Here is a 20,753-nt window from a genome sequence, read left to right on the forward strand (position 1 = left end):
TTCTCTCCCCTCAGACCCTCGCCTTCGGATGCCTCATTGGGGTTGGCGTGGCTTTCCAGGAAACATGGTGGACATTCTTTATTCACTGTATCTGGGAGACCATGGTGACATCAGCAACATGGAGGAGGCGGAACACTCTCGGAGCAAGACGTACAACGTAGGGGTTATTCAGTGCAAGGAGGAGGCAGGAGAGAGCAGCCATTGTGAGGAGGAGGCAGCCGAGGCAGACATGGCAGGTAAGTGCCATTTTAATTATTTTTAATAACTTTGGGAGGGTAGATGCGCCAGCTAACTACGCTCCTCCACGGAGTAATAGTTTTGCCTGAACTCCGTGTTCGCAGCGGTATGCGGAGTAGGCAAAACTACGCAAAGTGCGCTGGCGGACCATAGTTACCCGCCCAGGGTTAGACAACATATGGAAAATAAAGCTCTCTCAGGAATAATTTACATTCATCATGACTGTCACTGCAATTTATCGAAAGAGATGGGGTTGAAACAAAATGCTTACAAATGCATGCACATTTTATTTAGAAGCTGTTTCATAGCAGCTCTTATTAAAAACACTGTTCAAATAGCATGTTTGATTCTGAGTTTAAAAACTGATGTTTTTATTTATTCCCTTAATGTCTCCTTTGAACTTTAATATTCAGAAAAGCTATCATTCTGTACACCTCATTTGATATTGAATTAGTCCTTCTATTTTTTGGTGAAATGTTCTCATTTTTTGCTTTCAAAATCTGGTCACCCTACTCAATGCTGGCTCTCAAGATGACCCATGTACTCATAACCACCTGAAGCGAGAGATATGTTGTAAAGTATTAAAAAAAAATTAACGTTGATATATACCGTACTTTTTAAAAAAATGCCTGTATTTTACTAAGTAAAAGAACTTAGCATTGCTAAAAGTTTAAGCTATGTGCGTTGCAAATGATAATGTTTGTTTGATTTTTTTGTTGTTGAAAAATATCCCAGCAGTAGCATATCTGGAAGTACAGTACCTTATGTGTCTAATAGAGGTCCCTTTACAACTCCACAGAGACATCTACTAACAGCCTGTGGTACTGAGAGCTTTTCTTGCTTCATGGATTTCATTTTATTACTTATGCTAATGCTGGGATATTTTTTAACAAAAAAAACACATGATCATTTATAACACAAAAAGCTCAAACATTAAATAATGCAAGACCTATTGCATTGCAAATGCTTGTTCATCTTTTGTAAAGAAAAAATATTGCACAGTTTAGTACATTTTCTCCATGTTTTTCAAAACATTTGCAATATTCATTTAATTCACTGTGTGGCCTAGTCTGCCAATGGGCCTTCCAGCCAGTAGGCCCAGTACTATGGGTGCATGAAACAACTGTTTCTGTAATGTCTATTGAATTGAAACATCATTTAGGCCATGGATAGCATTGGATTAAATTATAAAATGTGTTTTTAGGGGTGGGGGGTTTCATGTGCTTGTTCTGCACACAGTGTCTAGGTGGGGTAATATATTTGATGTCTTTGGAGGATGTGTAATGTTGTAAACATTATTAGCCCAGTTAGATTTCATTTTTGACATTGCTGAATGAGTGGTTTTTTCTCCTGTGCTACCAATAACCATGCCTTCTTTCTTTGTCTGGCCATTCTCTGAGTGAATTTGCCACAGGCTACTGTTTGTCTTTGTTCCCCATGTCATGTGGCCAGGGGATATTATTTGTATAGTTAGTGTCCGTAGGCATGTGTGTCTTCTTTGTTTTCCATGCCTCCTACTTGTTGTTGTTTGACCATGTGGCTGGTGGGCATTTTGTGTAGGTAGCCAGTGAGCTTTTGACATAGGCCTGCATGTGTTCTTTGTTTTCCATGCCTCCTGATTGTTTTTGTGACCATGTGGCTGGTGGCCATTTGGTGTAGACAACCAGTTTTCTTTTGCCATAGGCCTGCATGTGCTCTTTGTTGTGGCCATGTTTCCTTGCTGGTTGAGTTTTGACCATGTGGCTGGTGGCCATTTTATCTAGCCAGCTAGTGTGATTTTGCCATAGGCCTGCATGTCTTCTTTGTTTTCCATGCCTCCTGCTTGTTGTTTTACCATGTGGCTGGCGGCCATTTTGTGTAGTAAGCCAGTGTGTTTTTGCCATAGGTCTGCATGTGTTCTTTGTTGTGACAATGCCTCCTTGCTGGTTGTTGTAGTGACAATGTGGCTGGCGGCCATTTCGTGTAGCTATTAAGTGTGCTTTTGCCATGGGCCTGTATATGTCCATTCTATTATATTATATTGTATTGTAATGTAATTGCAATTTTATAGCACTTACTACCCCTGACAAGTTGTATTCCATGCCTTCTGCTTGTTATTTGACCATGTGGCTGGTGGATATTATGCGTAGCCAGTGTGTTTTTGCCATAGGCCTACATGTGTTCTTTGTTGTGGTCATGCCTTCTTACTGGTTGTTGTTGTTGTTGTGTCACTGTGTGGCTGGCGGCCATTTTGTGTAGCCAGCCAGCGTGCTTTTGCCATAGGCCTGCATGTCTTTTTTGTTCCCCATACCTTGATCAGTGTTGTTGTTGATCAAGTTGCACTGGCTGGCAGCCATTTTGTGCATCTACCCAGTGTGTCTTTGCCATATGCTTGCTTGGAGGGATGAGATATCCGTTTAATAATATGCTTGATGATAATTTCACTTGTTTTTATTTTTTTTATGTACATTTTTCTTAATTTTTCTTTATAATTTTAATCTTTTTAATTTTAATTTGTTTCTAATTTTATTTTTTTAAGTTTAAGTTTTTGATTGCATATTTTTATTTAAATTTCAGCAAAAATAATGAAACCATTTTGTGCCTTTTTTATTTTAAATTATTTTTTTCTTGTTTGTCTCGGTCGATCCATCATCTATCCATGCGTCCATCCACCATATGTGCACAGCTGCGCAAAAGCATTACTATTTTCAGGTATATAATTCCATTTCTTCCTGGGCATCCTGGCTGTGCTGCTCTTTAGAGTAGACATATTAGCATCATCCCTTTGTGTAATGATGATGATTATTCTATTCCCCCTTGGACCACATTGCCTGCCATAGGTGTACACTAACCTCCATTCTTTAAAAGATTACTATTCCCTTTACCCATGCAGTTCTGTGAGTGCCACCGGTGTCTCCTTTAGAATATATGCACATACATGAAAGAGCTCTTTCATTCTGTATATTGTGTCATTCTGATGGGGAAATTATGATATGGTGGTGTGGTTTGACTTTAAAGTGGTTATCTAAGTTAACAAACAACCACATTCAATCTTGGCTTTGCCTGTACTAATTCAAGTGCAGCAATGCCATGTTTCACACTGATGTTTTCTTGCTTGTTTGCTTTTATGTGCACAAGTGAAGAGACATTTCCTGCAGTACTGCCAAACAGAAGGCCTGTGCAGTTACATGTCAATCCTCCAATCTCTTCTGCTTGTGCAGCTTTGTGCAACTGAGAGCTTTAAGATGACCTCAAAGAAAGATGCTTCTTAGAAAGTGGTCAGTAAGAAGAAGCAGTTTCCTCCCAGTGACATGTTGCCCCAAACCTTTTTAGAACCACCACGTTCCATGCCTGCCACACCGGCCTCAAAGGAGCAAGCTGAGAGCAGCACTCCTGCATCAACAGCACCGCCCCAACCTAAGCCCGGGACCATGTTTGTCAGTGACGCAGCTACTGCAATAATGGCAACGCCAACCAATAGTGACTTTAAATTGGATTTGTCCCTTTCGTAAAGTAGTACACAATCATTTCAGGAAAAAGAGCAAAGTGGACAGCAGCCGCAGCCAGCAGTAGTACATTTTCCTGATGTTAGAGCAGACCAGGAGGGGGAGTTTCCTTCTGAGCAAGAACCTCCTCTTTTAGAATTATTAGCTCCCAGATCGCCAGTAAGGAAAAGGAAGGGTACTACTCCATCATATTCTCAAAGCACCACTTCTGACGACGATGATAGGGACATGGAATGGACCCTGGCAGAGTCCAGGAGGCAACGCAAAAGTTTCTGAGAGACTTAGATTCATGGAAGGAGATGATGAGGAGGATGATGACTACAAGGCAGTCATTGAAGAAGGTGACACAGAGGAGTCTCATATTGCTATTCAACCTGCTCCGAGCGATGTGGCACAGGTATTACCACCAGCTCCCATGTTTGCAAAACCCCAGCTGAGACCTACACCAACTCCTACCTCAGGAGAAGCAGAGAAGCAATCTTCAACACACCCACCTACCACCAATTCATCTTCAGGCATTGGTAGTGGCACATTAAAAAAGTACTTCTTCCCAGTTTGGGACATTTGTTATGGTTAGCAAGGAGGATGAGCACATTGCAGTATGCAGCATTTGTCACACAAATGTTCATTAAGGTGAGTCCAGTGCAAATTATGGTACATGAGGCCAAATGATCCATATGAAAAAACACCATAAAATCAAAAGGGAGGAGCACCCTTTAAAAAATACTAAACATGGTTGTGGTGGTAAGGAGAGCCGGAGAACATCAGCTACTCGTCCAATCACATTGGGAGGTGATACTGAGGAAGAAGAGGGGGACATCTTCATGCAAAGCAGACCTTTCACCTGCAGTGTGCCAGCAGAATCACTACCTCAGCGACATCGCAATGGCACAAGACTCAGAGTGAGATGCAGACACCCCAGACTACAGTGACTGCCTCACCACAACACACATAGAGCCTACCATCACCCTCTACTTCTCAAAAGCTGCCTGTGTCAGTGGCCCCAGAAAAGAAGAACATCCAGGCTACCGTTATGGGCATATTTAGGTAGGAGGGTCCCTACGAGCGGAACCACCCAACCCCATGTTTGTACAATGGGAAGTTGGCAAAAATGTTAGTGCTCGACCTCCTCCCTTTTTCTTTGGTGGAAGAAGTGGGATTCCTAGAATGTGTTGCAGCCATCTGCCTGAAATGGAAGGTACCAAGTCAGACCTATTTTGACAGAGTTGCTGTTCCAGAGCTGCATCACAATTTGTTGTTCACACTATCCACCTGACGACATACATGAGGACTAGATGTCACGCGACTGATTATATGTGCATCACTGCACACTGGATCTCTTTTGCGGTGGTAAATCAAAAGATATCTGCAGATATTGGCCCTGAAGAAAGTTTTCAGAGCATTCGGCAGCATGCAACAGTAGCCATGGTCGCAATGGGGAAATCACATACAGCTGTAAACATCTTGGACAAATTTAACGGCAAGGTGTATGAATGGCTGCGACCCAGGGATCTCAGAAATGAATATGTTGCCACAGATAATGGCAGTAACATAGTCAAGTCCATGTCAGACAGAAGCTATTTCAGGGTCCTGTGTTTGGCCCATTGCATCAACCTAGTGGTGCAAGACATTCTAAAAAAAGAAGACATAGTCAGCAACATTCTGACCACCTGCAGAAGAATCTGCACCCATTTCAGCCATTCATTTAAAGCCCGGAAGCAGTTGTGGATTATTCAGCTTACTAATAGAGCACCACTTATAGCCCTGATACAGGAGGTGCCAGCATTTTGGAACTCGACCTAGTACATGTTGCAAACCTATGTTTGAGAAATACAAACAGATTAATGACTATTTCATTCTAAGAGGAGGAGATCCAGTTGGGAAAGCTATGACCATGGATGCGGACATGGGGCTTAGTGAAATGTCTGACACAGATGCCACTCCCTTTTGAGGTTTTCACAAGGGAACTTAGCAAGGTGGACAGTTGGAAGGGTCAAGCTATTCCTTTGTTGTATCTCATACAGGACCAGGTAAAGAAGGTGTCTGAAAGGTTCACCCCCACTAGTGTGAATGAAAACACAAAAGTGCATGCTTTGGTTGAGAGCTTAATCATTTGCTTGGCTTGTAATTTAAGGCTGCAACATGAAATCATTGTGTCCAAAGAGTACTTCTGTGCCACACTACTTGATCTACAGTACAAAAAAGTGGTTTGTTGAGCAAGCCGGAGACTGGGAAGAAGAATGGTTGGAACTTAGAATACCACCCCACAGTTCTGGGGTGCCACCTTCAACTTCAAGACAAGGCAGTCTTGTCTCACAGCAGCCAACAACACCATCAACCAGAACATCGGCAACAACAGAAAAAGAAGGACTGGACCCAACAGCTGCATTGTATTAGTTTCAATCGGCAGGGCACAAGTCTAGTGCAGGTTTGATGGCAAAAGAGATTGAACAAGTGGCAGCACCAATGACCATACATAAGATGTTCCAGGAGTATCTAAAGGTCTTTGTGGATCAAAACCCATTGATATATTGGTATAGGGCGATGCTCCAATGGTCAGAGCTCAGCAGGCTGAAAATAACACCTGGCTTGTCCTGTAGACAGTGTATCTTCTGAGCATGTATTCCATGCAGCTGGTCCAATTGTTACAGTGAGAGGGACCAGTTTCTTGCCTCAAAACATGGAGAGATTGGCCATGATCATAATTAACCATAATTTCATACCATACAATTACACCATTCCTGAAACAGCACAGGAAGAGCAGGAGGATTATTTGTTAGAATCAAGTGTTTTAGCTGACCAACTTCTGGGTGGACCACCTGAATTTGAGGACAAACTCTACTTCCCGGATTGAGTATGCCAGTGCCCCTATAAAACTTTTAAATTATTTCCCATTAAACGTCTATCTTTGCAACAAAAAAGTAGCTAGTGGAACATTATTTTTGTGTGTCAGATTTAAGCTGCCCCACCTTTTTTGTCATATATATTGCTGGATTGTAGTTGGGCCAGTGTGCATTAAAGTAGCCTCCACAATTCCTTCAAGACATTGGAGACAATGCCTGCTCCCCCAGCATGCCTATCATATTTTGCCTCACTTAGCACTAGCAGGGTTGCCCCAGAAGATCATTGATTTACAACAGTGCAAATACCAATTACCTGCATCTAAGATGAACACCTACTACCTAACCTACCCATGCTTGTCTTGGAAGAGGTAATTACAACTATTGCAATGGTGAGTGAGTGATTGTGTGAGGGATGATTGATGATTCATGTTTTGGCAGACAGTGAGAGAGGGTGTTGAACTGTGATTTGGGCACTTGTTTATGATGATTTGCAATGTTTGGGGCCTGAATGACGGGCAATCCTTTTTTCCCATGAGGTGATTGGCCTTTAGAACCTTGCATAGAGAAAATTAACTAACCTGGATGGTCCACTGTTATGATCATTCTGTTTTTTCATCACCTTGGAGGGCTACCCCATGACATCATTAGATTGATAAGATGGCCAAATTCTAATCTGTTGCTTACATCAAAGGGGAGATGGTGTGCCTACTACTTGCGTGGATTTGAACATTTACCAGTGATTTTGAGTGATAAGTGATGATTCATGTGGTGGCAGACAGTGAGGGTGGTGCTAAACTGTAATTTGGGAACGTGCTTGAGATGATTTGCAAAGTTTTGGATCTGAATGATGGCCAATCATTTTTTCCTTGCAGGTGATTGTCCCTTCCACACTTAGCCATATTTACTTGCAGGGTCCTCTACTTTTTCTGGTTCTTCAGACACTAGAACAGCCACTTCAGTCACTGCCGGCAAAAGTGAAATTCTTAGTCCCCCTCTTCTTTTTTTGCTCTGCCTCTGAGTCTTCTTGATACACTCCTCATGAAGCTTACCTTTCATCTGTCCTTCTCCTTTACTCTAAAATTAGTTTCTGTTTTATAATCCGCAGGCCTTCTAGTCTCCTGCACAAATGAAAGACGAAAGCTGAGCTCAACACTCCTGCTTACCTACCAGACCAGTCCAGACAGGCACCCAAGAGTGATGGACATTGATGCATCGCCAAATTTTGCAAACAGTATCATTTTTCTTTTAGCAATCGTATTTGGAGAATTGGGTGGGTGGGGTCACTCCTAAGGACACATTTATATATCTGATAACTTCGGTCTCTGGGACAGAAGGACTGTTTGCAATGCATTTACCTGTACTGTGTCATACTCATCGCTTTGTTTCCTCCCACAACAGATTGATGATAAATGATGTGCTGCTCTTTGCCTAGCTGTATGTAGTTCTTGTGTAGTGTTTGTCTTTGTCAAACCTTTCCTAAAACCTCCTTTCCCATCCATTCATCAAACTCATAACCCTCTTCCCCCGGCCTGTGTGATGTATTGAGGTGTGGCTTAATTTATACCAGATCACACATATGGTAGGGGGATGTGGTAAAAGCAACACCAACTCACTGCAGGATCTTCTAACCAATAGGAACCAATGAAGCAGTGGTATGGCCAAAGGACTACCCCTGTGGAATTGAAACCTGGACAGAAAGTGTGGGTGATGGAACCCGTAGATCCCAGGGCCTTCCAAGATGGCTGGACTGTGCCCTATGAGACGGTTAAGAGGGAGGGTGAGGTCACCTACCAGGTGGACATCAAGACTCCAAGGCACCCCAACATGTTGCTTCATATCAACCATCTCAACCCACACTTTGAGTGGTCTGAACTCACCATGCTGTTGGTGACAGATGGAGGGAAGGAAGAGGACAGTGAACCTCTCCCTGTCCTCTTAGCCTCCAAGGAAAAAGATGGATCAATGGAAGGTGTAAACCTATCCCCCAGTTTGACTCCTGAATAGCAAGGGACTGCCACCAGTTGCTGGGGCAGTACTCTCTGTTTTCCCTCATCCCTGGGAAAACCGACTTGTGTATCCATGATGTGTACACAGGAGACAGCAAAACCTGTCAAGAATAAAACTTACAGGCTGTCTGATAGGTGAGGGCCAGCATTAAAGAGGAGGGACAGATTTACAAGAAACTGATGCATCTCATAGAGATGCGTCAGTGTCCCTGCAGCAGCCTGCGATACCCTTGCGCCACCATGGATGCCACGTATTTCCAATACGGCGTACCATGGCACAAGGATTTACAGATGCGTCCGGAATTTGGATGTATCTGTTGGCCTAAAAGTCACGCCTTGCTGGAGTCATGCTGCAAGCACGACGCAACTCCAGCAATGCATGTTGAGGCCTACACTTATTGTACTGCGTCACTCCTTACGACTGCTTCAAGCAGGCATAAGGTTTTGACGCATTGGCATCCTAGAAGTGGTGCAGTGAAATCTTGTAGATTTCATTGCGTCACTTTTATAAGGCTTTCCTGCGTGGGAAGACCCACCTTGCATGCATTATACCTGATGCAGGTATAATATGATGCAGGGCTTTACAATATAACGCATCTCACTAGATGCATCACGGTGTAAATTGTCTGCATTGTTTGCGCTACAGTTGCGTCAAAAAGAGTGACACAAAGGCAGCGTAAGGAGGCGCAAGGGCCTTGTAAATCTGCCTCGAGGTTTCTAAAATGCTAGAATTAAGGCTGATTGAACCCTCTAGTGGCCCCTGGTCCAGTCCTGTGGTACTGGTACCAAAAGCTGCCCTACTGGGCACCACACCTGTACTCAGGTTCTGTGTGGATTACAGGGAGCTCAATTCAGTCACCGAGACTGATGCTCATCCCATCCCCCAGGTTGATGAGCTGATAGAGAGGTTAGGGGCTGCCCAGCTCCTAAGTATCTTTAATCTTACATCAGGGTACTGGCAGATTGTCCTAACTGAGGGAGTTAAGGAGCGTTTAGCCATCTTCACTCTATATTGATACTATCAGTTTAGAGTGATGCCTTTTTGACTAAAGAATGCCCCTTCCCCCTTTCAGATGTTTCTAATCCTGGTTCTGGCTGGAATGCAGACCTTCAGTGCCGCCTGCTTCAATGACATTGTGGTCTTCGGTAGCAGCTGGAAGGACCACCTCTTCCACCTCCAGGAAGTGCTTCAGGCTCTGCAACAGGCAGACCTGACTATCAAAGCCAGTAAGTGGCAGGTAGGGCAACAAACAGAACCTATAAAGTGCAAGTGCTTAAATATTGCCGTAATCCCTAAAATGCTGTGAATAATAGTACTATATTGTTGTTAACCTTAATATTCCAAATCAATCAACAGTGAAGCTGCTCAGAAGCTGATATTCAAACCTTATTATTAATCAGAAAGTGCATGTGCAAACGCAGGTATTAAAAGGTAAAAAAACTGTCATATGTTAAAATGGTAATGCGCGAAGCCTAATTACAAAGAACATAATGTTGATTGTGTTTAAACACTAGTATTGCATCCCATAAATATCTACTGATATGAACCAGAGCTTGGAAATTATTGATATCTATCAGAGTGCAGATGTCCATAAGATACTCTAGAGTGGTATGGGTGCTGATATTACATGAATACTAAAACAGATGATATTATTAGTTAGCATCAGAGAAAATTATGAAGGTCCTCACAAGTATTTAAACCATTGGGCATTTTGGTATCTTGTGCAAGAATGAAGTGTGACTCCATCTGTTGTAGACACTTTTCTCTATTGCCACCTCGTCTTGATGATGGGACTGCTCCTATAACAAAGTACTTGAGCTCATTTGAGTTGTTGTGGTATACTAACTTGAAGTGTCGGCCTACAGAATAATTAGGATCCAAATTGACCACTGCCCTCAAGTGCTGTAAAATTCTGTTAAATACTTGCAGTTTAGTACCAACGTACTTGAGCCTGCATGCACATTCTAAGATGTATCCTGCATGGTCTGTATGACACGTGTAATGGCCCTTGATCTAGACAGGTTTTGAACTGAATGCTGTTCTATATTCAGTGGTATTGATGCCAAATTTACAAGCTGGACATGAGCTACACTTGAAAAAACCTGTTTTGTTAGATAACCATATTTATGTAGGAATACATTCTGGGCTGCTTTTTACTAGTGCGTCCCTCATCGATGACGCTCACCTAAATGTTCTGGGAGTCCTGGGAGGATTATTTTTAAAGTAATGTCGGTCAAACCGATTGGCCGGTGAGAATAGATAATACGTCTTATTTTTTTCTCTTGCCTGCTGAATATCGTGATCAATCTAGTTGCCTGTGATTTTTCCTTGATTGGACTTGTAAGGGGGGGGTGGGGGGTAGAGGATTAGGGTGACCAACCGTCCGTAAATTTCACGGACAGTCCGTAATTTCGGCCGTCTGTCCGTTGTCCGTGAAGGATTCTTTAACGGACGCCATTTGTCCGTAATTTTAACCGGGCACCGTCGCACCACCCTAAAGCCGGCACAGCTTCCACCCACCTCCCTGCTTGACTCCGATGCTGTTGAGGTCGGGTGTAACAGACTCCGATGCAGTACCAATGCTCATATCCCCAGCAGCATTGGAGAGGCACAGCGGGATGGCAACCCTCACACCTTCCGCCCTTGATGAGCTGTTAAGAGGTGCTTGAAGGTGACAGAGGGAGGGGCTGCAGCTTCAGGCGCAGGGGCATCTATTCAGATGCAAACAGCCCTGAATGCCTCATGTCTCTGCAATTTAGAAGGGCCTCGCACATTCCATTCCTGCCCAGGGCCCCAAACACCCTAGAACCGGCTCTGATTACCCCGAGGCAGCACGTGGTTCTCTTCAATGAGCTTAATTACTGTCACTAAATTGTAAGCAAACCTGGGTTCTTCAAACATGCAGTCTATAATGTAATAAAATAAAGAAATGGCACAATCGCACCCACATCGATTAAACAACTTATGGAGGACAGTCAGTTAAATCAGTTCTCTTGGAGCATCTCCTTTAAGTACTGTACATCACAGTGGGGGATGGCAAAACTAACATTTTGGAAAGAGAGCCTGTCTTCTCGATGTCTTGTCCAGGAGGGGGTGAGGAGCCCTATGCCACCCTGGAAGAGACCAAGATTATACTAGAATACTGCATGCCCACCCCTGTGCCCACCCTGGTGGATCCTGTTCCCCCTCCTGTGATGGCTCCTGCCCCCCCCCCAGTGATGGCTCCTGCCCCCCCACCCCCAGTGATGGCTCCTGTTCCCCCACCCCCAGTGATGGCTCCTGTCCCCGCCAGCTGTGATGGCTCCTGTCCCCCCTGTGGTGCATCCTGTCTCCGCCCCGGGTGGCTTCTGTCCCAGTCCTGGAATGGCTCCTGCAGCGAGGGTGAAGTTCTTGATGGGCCTCTTCTCAAAAAGGCTCAAGTCAAAATTAATATGAAAAGGTGAGCGAGTGAGTAAGTGAAGGGATGGGTGGATGGCTGGATGAATTAGTGAAAGGGTGAATGGATGAATGAACGATTGAATAGATGGATAACGAGAGAGGATGGATGGATGGATGAGTGAGTGGAAGGATGGATGGATGAGAGAAAAGGTAAATAGCTGGATGTATGGGTGGAAGGGTAGCTGGATGGGTAAAAGGGTGGATGGATGAGTGAAAGGATGGATGAGTGAAAAGGTGGATGATGAGTGAGTAAGTGGATGGATGAGTGAAATTATGGATGGATTGATGAATTGATAAGTGCAAGGGTGAATGGATAGAAGGATGAGTAAAAGGGTAGATGTAAGGATGGATGAGTGAGTGAAAGGGAGGGTAGATGGACAAAAGGATGAATAGATGAGTGAAGGAGTAAAGGATAGATGGATGAGAGAAAGGATGGATGAGTCATAGGGTCAATGGATGGATTCATGAGTGGATGACTAGATGGGTGGGTGGATGGATGGAAGGAAGGGTGGCTAAGTAAAAGGGTCGATGGAGAGAGAAAGGGAGGATGGATGGATGACTGAAAGGGTGGATGGGTGGAAGGATGAGTGACTGGGTGGATGGATGAGTAAGTGAAAGGATGGCTGGATGGGTGAAAGGGTAAATGGCTGGATGGATGAGTGAATGGATGGATGGGTGGAAGAGTGGATGGATGAGTGTACAGATGGATAGGGTGAAAGGGTGGATGGATGGATAATGGATGGATGAGTGAAAGGATGGATGAAGGGATGGATGAGTGAAATAATAGATGGAAGGATACATGATGGATAGGTTTGCAAATGGTTGAATATATTTGGATATGGCTGGGCTTACTTATATACTATTGCGCGACCTCCTCTGATGTGTCTGTAAAACTTACTTATTGTCCTGAAGTTTTGTCCTGAATTTTGACCTCCTGTCCTGAATTTGTGTCCTGAATTTTGACCCTTTGTCCTGAATTCTTACACTCACCGTCCTGAATTTGCACCAATGCCAGTTGGTCACCCTATAGAGGATATGACTCTATCAGCTTTCGGTAATAGGCATGCCTCTCTAGTAGGTGAATTAGCTTTTGAGCGGGCATTCAGTAAATCAGTGTGCTTGTACCCTCGGGCGATGAAGCGATGCATTGCTTCCTGTTAACATTGTTCAAGGTCTATATTAGAACTACAAATGCGGCGAATTCTTAAAAATTCCCTGTCAAGTGTCGAGAATGTGAACTGCTGGAGAGGAGGATCGAATTCCCAGCCGTACTTTTGCGGTGGAGTTTGGTATGAATCTCACCCCTGCATAAATATAGCTGCACATCCAAAAATGTTATGGTTTGATCGCTGATTTGAGCCGTGAAATTCAATTTAACCCATTGTTATTAATAGAGGATACAAATACTTCTGCTTCCTGCTTGGCAGCAGCGGCTCCTGTGTACGGGTGCATGGGCTGCGTCCACTTTCCTTTCATAGGTTCCTAGTATATAAGGTTAAGTAAATAAATAAATACAATTAAAAGAACAAAGGTTATATTATTAGGCTTTTTTTCAAGCTATGCTCCTTCATGAAGATGTGCATGATTGAAAACGAAGAGGGCTTATTCAGGCACAGCCCTGGTCTTTCCTCATAGCACCATGGCGTCACTTTAATTTCGGCACCTTTTTCTAGAGCGTTCATTAAAAACAGGTTCTGGTGTTTAGCTTTTAAGCCCGGGCTTTAGAAGCTTGCATGCCACTCAGCATGCCTCCACAGGGTGAGGTGTGGCCAGCAAAGTTCACTGACCACACCCCGCCTTGTGACAATATGTGAAAGGCTGGGTTTAGGAAGCATGCAAAAGACGCAACGACACAGACAAAGCTATTTCGTCAGTCTGTGGTGTCAAGTCGGGCTTGATTTATTGTGTTTACGGCCTGGACAAGCCCATGGACACTTAGCACTATATGTATGAGAATCCATCCGATCCTGCATTGCGAGCTGCCAGTACACAAAAAAATAACTTGGGCAAATAAATGTACGGAACGCAGAGCCCGACAGTACAAGTATCGCAGCAGGTTGGAGGGGAGTGCCACTTGTGAATTAGAAACGGCCCTGGAACATTTGTTATACAGTAATGAATGCTGCTGAGAAGAACACATATGTCTGAGGTGAGAGATGTACAAAGCTCCATTCTGGATGTCTTAGTTTAGTTAAGATAGACAGGCTTGAAACAGGATGTTTTCATCTCTATACTGTGCCACACGAAAAGTTGTAAAGTTTCCAAATATAGACAGAGATATTGTGTAATGACTGTGGAACTGATGGATGTTGAGTTAAAATATTTTTCAATGTTAATACTCCACGATCTGGAATCTTGGGCGCATGGCAATGGAAGAATTCCCCTAAATCAAACTAGCTTCCAATGGGGCCAAGGCACTTTAACCAATCTTATGGCTCTGAGTCTATTCAGGAACAGAGCGAAAGCAACCAGGACACCCCTTTACATGTGCTTTGTTAACTTTAAAGCAGCTTTTGATGGTGTCCCTCGGGACAAATTATGGGCTAAGCTTCAGCAATGGGGCATCCCATCGAGCGTCCTACAAGCAATTAGGCTAGTATATTCCGACACCTGGGTCAAAATCAAATTGGGAGATGGCTCTTGCGTATCAAGGAAGGTCCAAACATCGTTAGGTGTAAAACAGGGCTGTGTCCTAGCCCCCTTCCCTCTTAACATATTTTTGGCAGATCTTTCCGTTGCGCTTGATGAACAGATGGCCCAGGCTCTGTCTGTTGGAGGTCAACAATTGTCACATATCCTCTATGCAGATGACCTGGTGTTGTTCAGCAACACACGAATAGGACTCCAAAGGCTAATCAGCACTCTGGGCGCATACACTGAAAGGAACGGCCTGGAAATTTATCAAAAACAAGTGTGATGGTGTGCAATCGTCCCTTCAAAATAAATCGAAAATGGTTTATTAACGGAAACAAAATTGAGGAGGTCTAACTCTATGTATACCTAGGAGTGAAAAACGACGTAAATTCCTCCTTTATTTCCCAAAAGAAGTAGATTAGGGTGAAAGCGCAGGCCCTTAATTATGGCTTCTCATCACTGGCCAGATCTATTAGAGGTCACAAACTGAAGCCCATGGGATTCGTTCTGAAAGCCAAACTGTTGCCAACCCTTGCATATGTAATGGAGATTATGTTGGGCGACGATGCTCTTCTGTTAGATAAACTGTTGATAAGAGCCTATAAACAAATCTTCAGGCTCCCCAAGTCGGCCTCTCCAGCGCAAATCCGGCTAGAATTTCTGCTCACAAAACAGACACTCGCTAGGCCGGCGGTGTTTGTACAGTTTTGTTACAACTTGCGAGCAGCAGCGGAAAACACTCTGGCAAATCTAGTCTGGATTGAAATTAACTTGCAAAGGGGAAACTGTGTTTACAAGACATTTTTAGAAAACAGTATTACGACGCTTGATCTGGGTGACCTTTGGAATTCTGATATCTCTGGGCAAATCTTTAAGAAGCTTGTAAATAAATCTACAAAACTGCAAAGTTGGATGGCAGACAAAGAAACCCTGTCAAATCGTCGTCCGGGTGGCTGGTGTTGAAATAGTATTCCACTCTAAGAGAATCAGCCCTGCTAGCTGCACCTTACCACAGGAAGATCAAACAGTCATTTTGGGCCCTAAGATTTGGAGAAATTCCCACGCTAGATCTTATGCCAAAATGGAGGTTGTCCGGTCAAAGTGAAGACCAGTCCTGCCGTCTATGCCACCAGGGGCCTGAATCTCTGCTTCACATTGTCTGTGTTTGTCCTGCATTGATGGCTCAACGAAGAGTTCTATTAAGGCGGGAGTTCCTTGAACGGGGAATTAGGTCCTGCAGGCATGCACTGGTGGAGTCCATGGACCCAAACATCACCATGCTGAACATAAGACTGACTCAGTTATTGATCTGTTTTAAGAAAATGATCAGCTAATAGGATATGCAATGTGTAATCTGGAGGGGGTCCCTGATTGTAATTCTAAATTGAAACTGTGAAGGACGGGCTGCTACGGACTGAATCTAGTAGTTCCCTATCCCGTTAGACTAAGATAACTACCATATCTATTTCTGTATTTTTAATAATGTGAATTCTTGCATAAACGCTTTTAATAGTGGATCTCACACTCCATCTGGCACCGTATTCATACTTCCCTTAGTCCCGTTTATAGGCATTTTAACTATATATATTAATTTACTTAAGGGACGTTTTAGTTATCTGTGCGGAAAGCTTGCTCTTTTAGACATCAGGGTAACTATCAATTCCTGCTTAGTCACTTTTTATCGAATACAGATTAGTGCTTGATATCCCAACTAAAATCTCTAGGAAGGAAAGTTGAAGAAAGCAAAGGGTATGTAGGGTGAAGACTCAAGGTTGTACTAGTTGTATGGCATACCCGCTTTTCATCCATTTTACTTTTTATTCGTTATGTATTTTTTAACCGTGTGATTTTGTGTATGGTTTTAATTGACTAATAAACATCTTTCTTTGATCTGACTGTGGAAATGGGGAGCCAGGTGTTTGGGTCAGCTTAACATCCTGTGATTGTGGGCACATCACTTACTCACCCTCTAACTAAAACGAATATGCTCTTGTGTAATGTAACTGGTGCTCATTACCTTTGGGTCGAGTTCATTCTAAAAAAAATGGATAAAAGATATGCTGATGAGTGTGACCTAACGTAACCTTTTCAAGTAAGATGATTGGATCAGCAGCTTTCTAATAAAAGAAAAAAAACTGCACCAATAAGTTGGGAGAAAAAGTAAAACATTATTCCTTTCCAACTGCTGTGCTGTCCCCCTGCAGCACCAATGAGGTTAGTGCAAAATGCTTTACTGTTACAACTACATATAGTTGTTTTATCTCCCCTGCAGATCAATTGTGCTTATTGTTGTGGCATTAGACATCAAGATGCAATCTGTCGGGAGAATAAAACAAGCACTAATAAGGCCACTTAGTGTAGCTTTTTATTAATGAAATTTCTGGTTACTCAATTAGTGATGTTTTATTTGTGTGTGTGAATGGATGAGTCATTGAATGTGGGGTTTGACTGTGTGGATTGGAAAATGTGACGACTGGTTATATTGCTTAGGGGAACTACAGTGGAAAGCTTGATGCTGATGGGTGACTATGAGTGAGTAGGTGAATGATGTAAGATGGGAGAAAGTGAAATATTTGTTGAATGCGGCTAGGTAGGAAGGGGAATTATCTTTATTTAGTAGTTGAGTGAGTAACTGGGTAGATGACTGTGAGCATGATAAGGTGGGTAGACAAAAGTTTGATAAAACATGACATATTGATTCAAATGCAACTTGCTACCTTCAATAACATATTTCAGTAACTGAAAATATAACAGTGGGTAAGGCAATGTGAATAAGGTGAATGAGTGGGAGGGTAGTTAGATGAGAATGTATAAGTAAGTGCATGAATGAGTTTGAGTGAGGGGGTGAACCGCAGAATGGGTGTGTGGGTAGGAATATGTAGTTCAATGGGGGAATGAGAGTGTATAGGTAGATGGATGAATGTGAGTTGATGAGAAATTGTGCTGAACATACATTGGCTATACTGGTGAAGGTTTGAATGGAATCTGCTCAGTCTCAGACTTCTTGCCTCTTAGCTGGGTCTAAAGGCTAATAGGATTAATTCATCAACTAATACTTCAAACTAGGCTGATGATCTTCATTTGAACTCTGGCACTCCACTCAGCCTTTCACCCTCTCTAGGTCGATAAAAAAACTATTGAGTTATGTAAAAATTAGCATCTGTGTTAACCCTCTCTTCCCAGTCACACTCTCCCTGAGAAAATCAGGTTTGCTTGCTGTGCTACATTGCGTAGTGCAATTCTGTGTATGGATTTCCGCCTCACCACATTTTGCAATCACCAGCCGCCACTGCTCCTTGGTGCCCCTTCATATTATACAAATATCACCGATGCATCGGCAAGAGTGTTTCACATGGGAATCCCAAACACTTTTGTGTTGTTCCCTGAGGACATGCTCCTCCCACCAGCCCACATGAAGACATGGGAGAAGCATGCCCCCATTGGTTAGTAGCCCTATACGTTTCCACTGTGTTAGATGTTAAAACACAGTTTCTTTTACTTTCCGAAGGTCTTGTACTGAGGCTTTCCTGTAACAGGCTGTATCCTCCAAATGTCTGTTGACCTCCTCTAGATATTGTTGTATTGGCCAAAGGAGGATGTTGCCGCCCTTATCTGCTTTATTGATTATTATTTCATGATTGTCCCCTAATTTCTTCATGAGATTAAAATATTACAATTGCAGATGATTCCCCCGATTTTTCCTACAATTGATGGTACTGTTTAGTTGTTTTAACTCCTCTATAACTCTGTCACTGAATACATCGATAGCATCCTTTGGCATCATTGGAACGAATGTAGATGAAGGGCGAAAGGAACTGCTCGCTGCTTTATTGATGTTGATTCCAACCGCTGACAGATCTTGTTGTGTTGAATTGGAGGAGTCATTATCATCATTGTCTAAAGAATGTAATAGCCTGAGAGTGGTGATATCAGTTGCTTGTAAATTGATATCGCTTTCTTTAGATGTAGTATCATTCTTGGTGCTAGTCATGGAATTCTTAAGTTGATAAAATGTTATAAGTTTTAATTTTCGAATGAATTTATTAACGTCAATCCTTGACTGATTATATTCGAAGTTGCGCTCCTGACAGTATTTGTGTCCCAAGGATAATAGTTGCATTTCTGCCACTGTCAATGCAGTGTCCGTTAGGTTGATCATTTAGCTCAGTTAACGTCTCCACTTCTTGGCTTGTGCCCCTCTGTTTGTATTGCTGTTTATGTTTCCTCCTCCTCTCCCTCCTGCATTTGTTCCTCCTTTGCCTTGTTTTACTTGGGGATTCTGAGACCGTAGGGTCTGCCTCCGATCCTGTCGTAAAAAATTGAGTTCTTCCGCTGGTGTGAGCTTAGTTGCCCCCAATTCTTGTAGGCCTGATGTAATTTGACTGCTGTCATCGGAGTTGCTGTTACTGGTAAATGAACCGGCCTCAGAATCAAAATTTGCCATGGCATTACCTGTTTGTGGTGTTGTTTAGATTTCAGGTGTTTTATTTGTTAAAGCTTGTCTTCTGAACGTGTCAAATTTTCGAGAAAATGTAAACACCTGTTTAATAGTCATTTTTATCACGTGTGAACTTGAAGATTTTTCTTGCTTTTATTACTTCTTCATGATTTTTTTTTTTATTTCAATTTTCTTTAAGAGTCGTTTCCCAGTCTATTTCGGCATATTTTATAAGGATTAGTACTATATTCATTGATGGTTGCAGGCTATTTTCCGCCCACTTCGTCACGATTAAGGGGTTCGGCTCTCTGAAACGTCGGCACTATCAACACTCTCAGCCCCCTCGACACCCTATTTGCATCTCAGTATTTTTCAAGTGACATTTTTTCCCGCCATTTGGTGAGCTCAGTTTTGAGTAATTTCTCTAATGTTCTCAATAGGCTTTTCGCTTCATTGTTTGTCATTTGATTGGTTTGGCCATTCTGCTAGCTATTGACTTCAAGGAGGTTTAAAAATAGCGCTTCAGCTGCCACCTCACGATCCCGCAGCACATCGTTGGAAGACATGGTGTAAATTCCCTTTGGTGGACTTAATATGGAGGTGCTTGTTCCCTTCTCAAGACACCTGAATTAGCCGCGTTCGATCTCTCCACCCGCTAAAACAGTAACTAATAATGTCGGCCCTGCTTACCAGACCAAATGTCATTGATAAAGGCTAGGGAGCCGAAACACGTTTGTCAGCCAAGGTAACTCGCAACAAATGAAATAAATAATTATTTTAAACACTCCAGGCAATTCCAAATAATTATATTTAAAGAAGGTTTATCCTGCAGTCTTCGTGTGCGTGCCTTCTTCTTGTGGAGTAACGATTACCTTGGATATCTTTCAGCGCTGGCGGTGGGCGCTGTTTCACCCATCACCAGTCGTTCTTTTGGGCTTTTCACTTTAAACCGCAATAACCTTGGAGCAGCATGGCAAGTGCTACGTTGATGAGCCCCCAGAGAATTCACCGGGATAAGGATCACAGGATGACAGCAGTATTGGGAGGCTGTGATCTCGCAGCGCGGCAGTCTCATGACTGCCAGCACGGGATCCATGTTTCCCCCGACTTGAAATGCCTCACTCTGAAGATTGGCGTGCCTTTGGTGACTGGGCACCGTGGAAGCCTACGCGGATGCGGTGAGGACTGCTGAGGCTTAATGATTTTTAGGTCTCGCATAGCGTTGCAGTGCAACGCACTGCCATCGCTTTGCGAGGCATGCAGTACACACTATAGCTGGGGGAAGCTCCGCTGACTTTCCATTCATAATTTTCATTGGCTGCAATCATAAATTCAGTCTTGTGATTGCTTATTGGCTTCTTAGTCCCGCCTCCTGACAGCCATGTTGTCAGTTTTATTCTTCCGAGGCTATCAGCCCCTTTACTTTGAAAATTGTTTGGTTCCCCTAAGTCTCCCTATTCCCTCCTGCAGTCCGTAATTTTTTTCACCACAAACGACCCCATGCCCCCTCCCATTCGTGCCTTTTTTAATGACCGCACTTCTGATTAAAATGCAATAGGGCTCAAGTAAATACGAGTCCTGTTGCATTTTCAATGCTTGTTTGTTTTCTGATTGGTGGCTGAATATGCACTCTTTGTCTCGCATGCGTGTGATGCCTTACATCATACGCAT

This window comes from Triturus cristatus, chromosome 7 (genome assembly GCF_964204655.1).
Source record: "Triturus cristatus chromosome 7, aTriCri1.1, whole genome shotgun sequence".
NCBI lineage: Eukaryota > Metazoa > Chordata > Amphibia > Caudata > Salamandridae > Triturus > Triturus cristatus.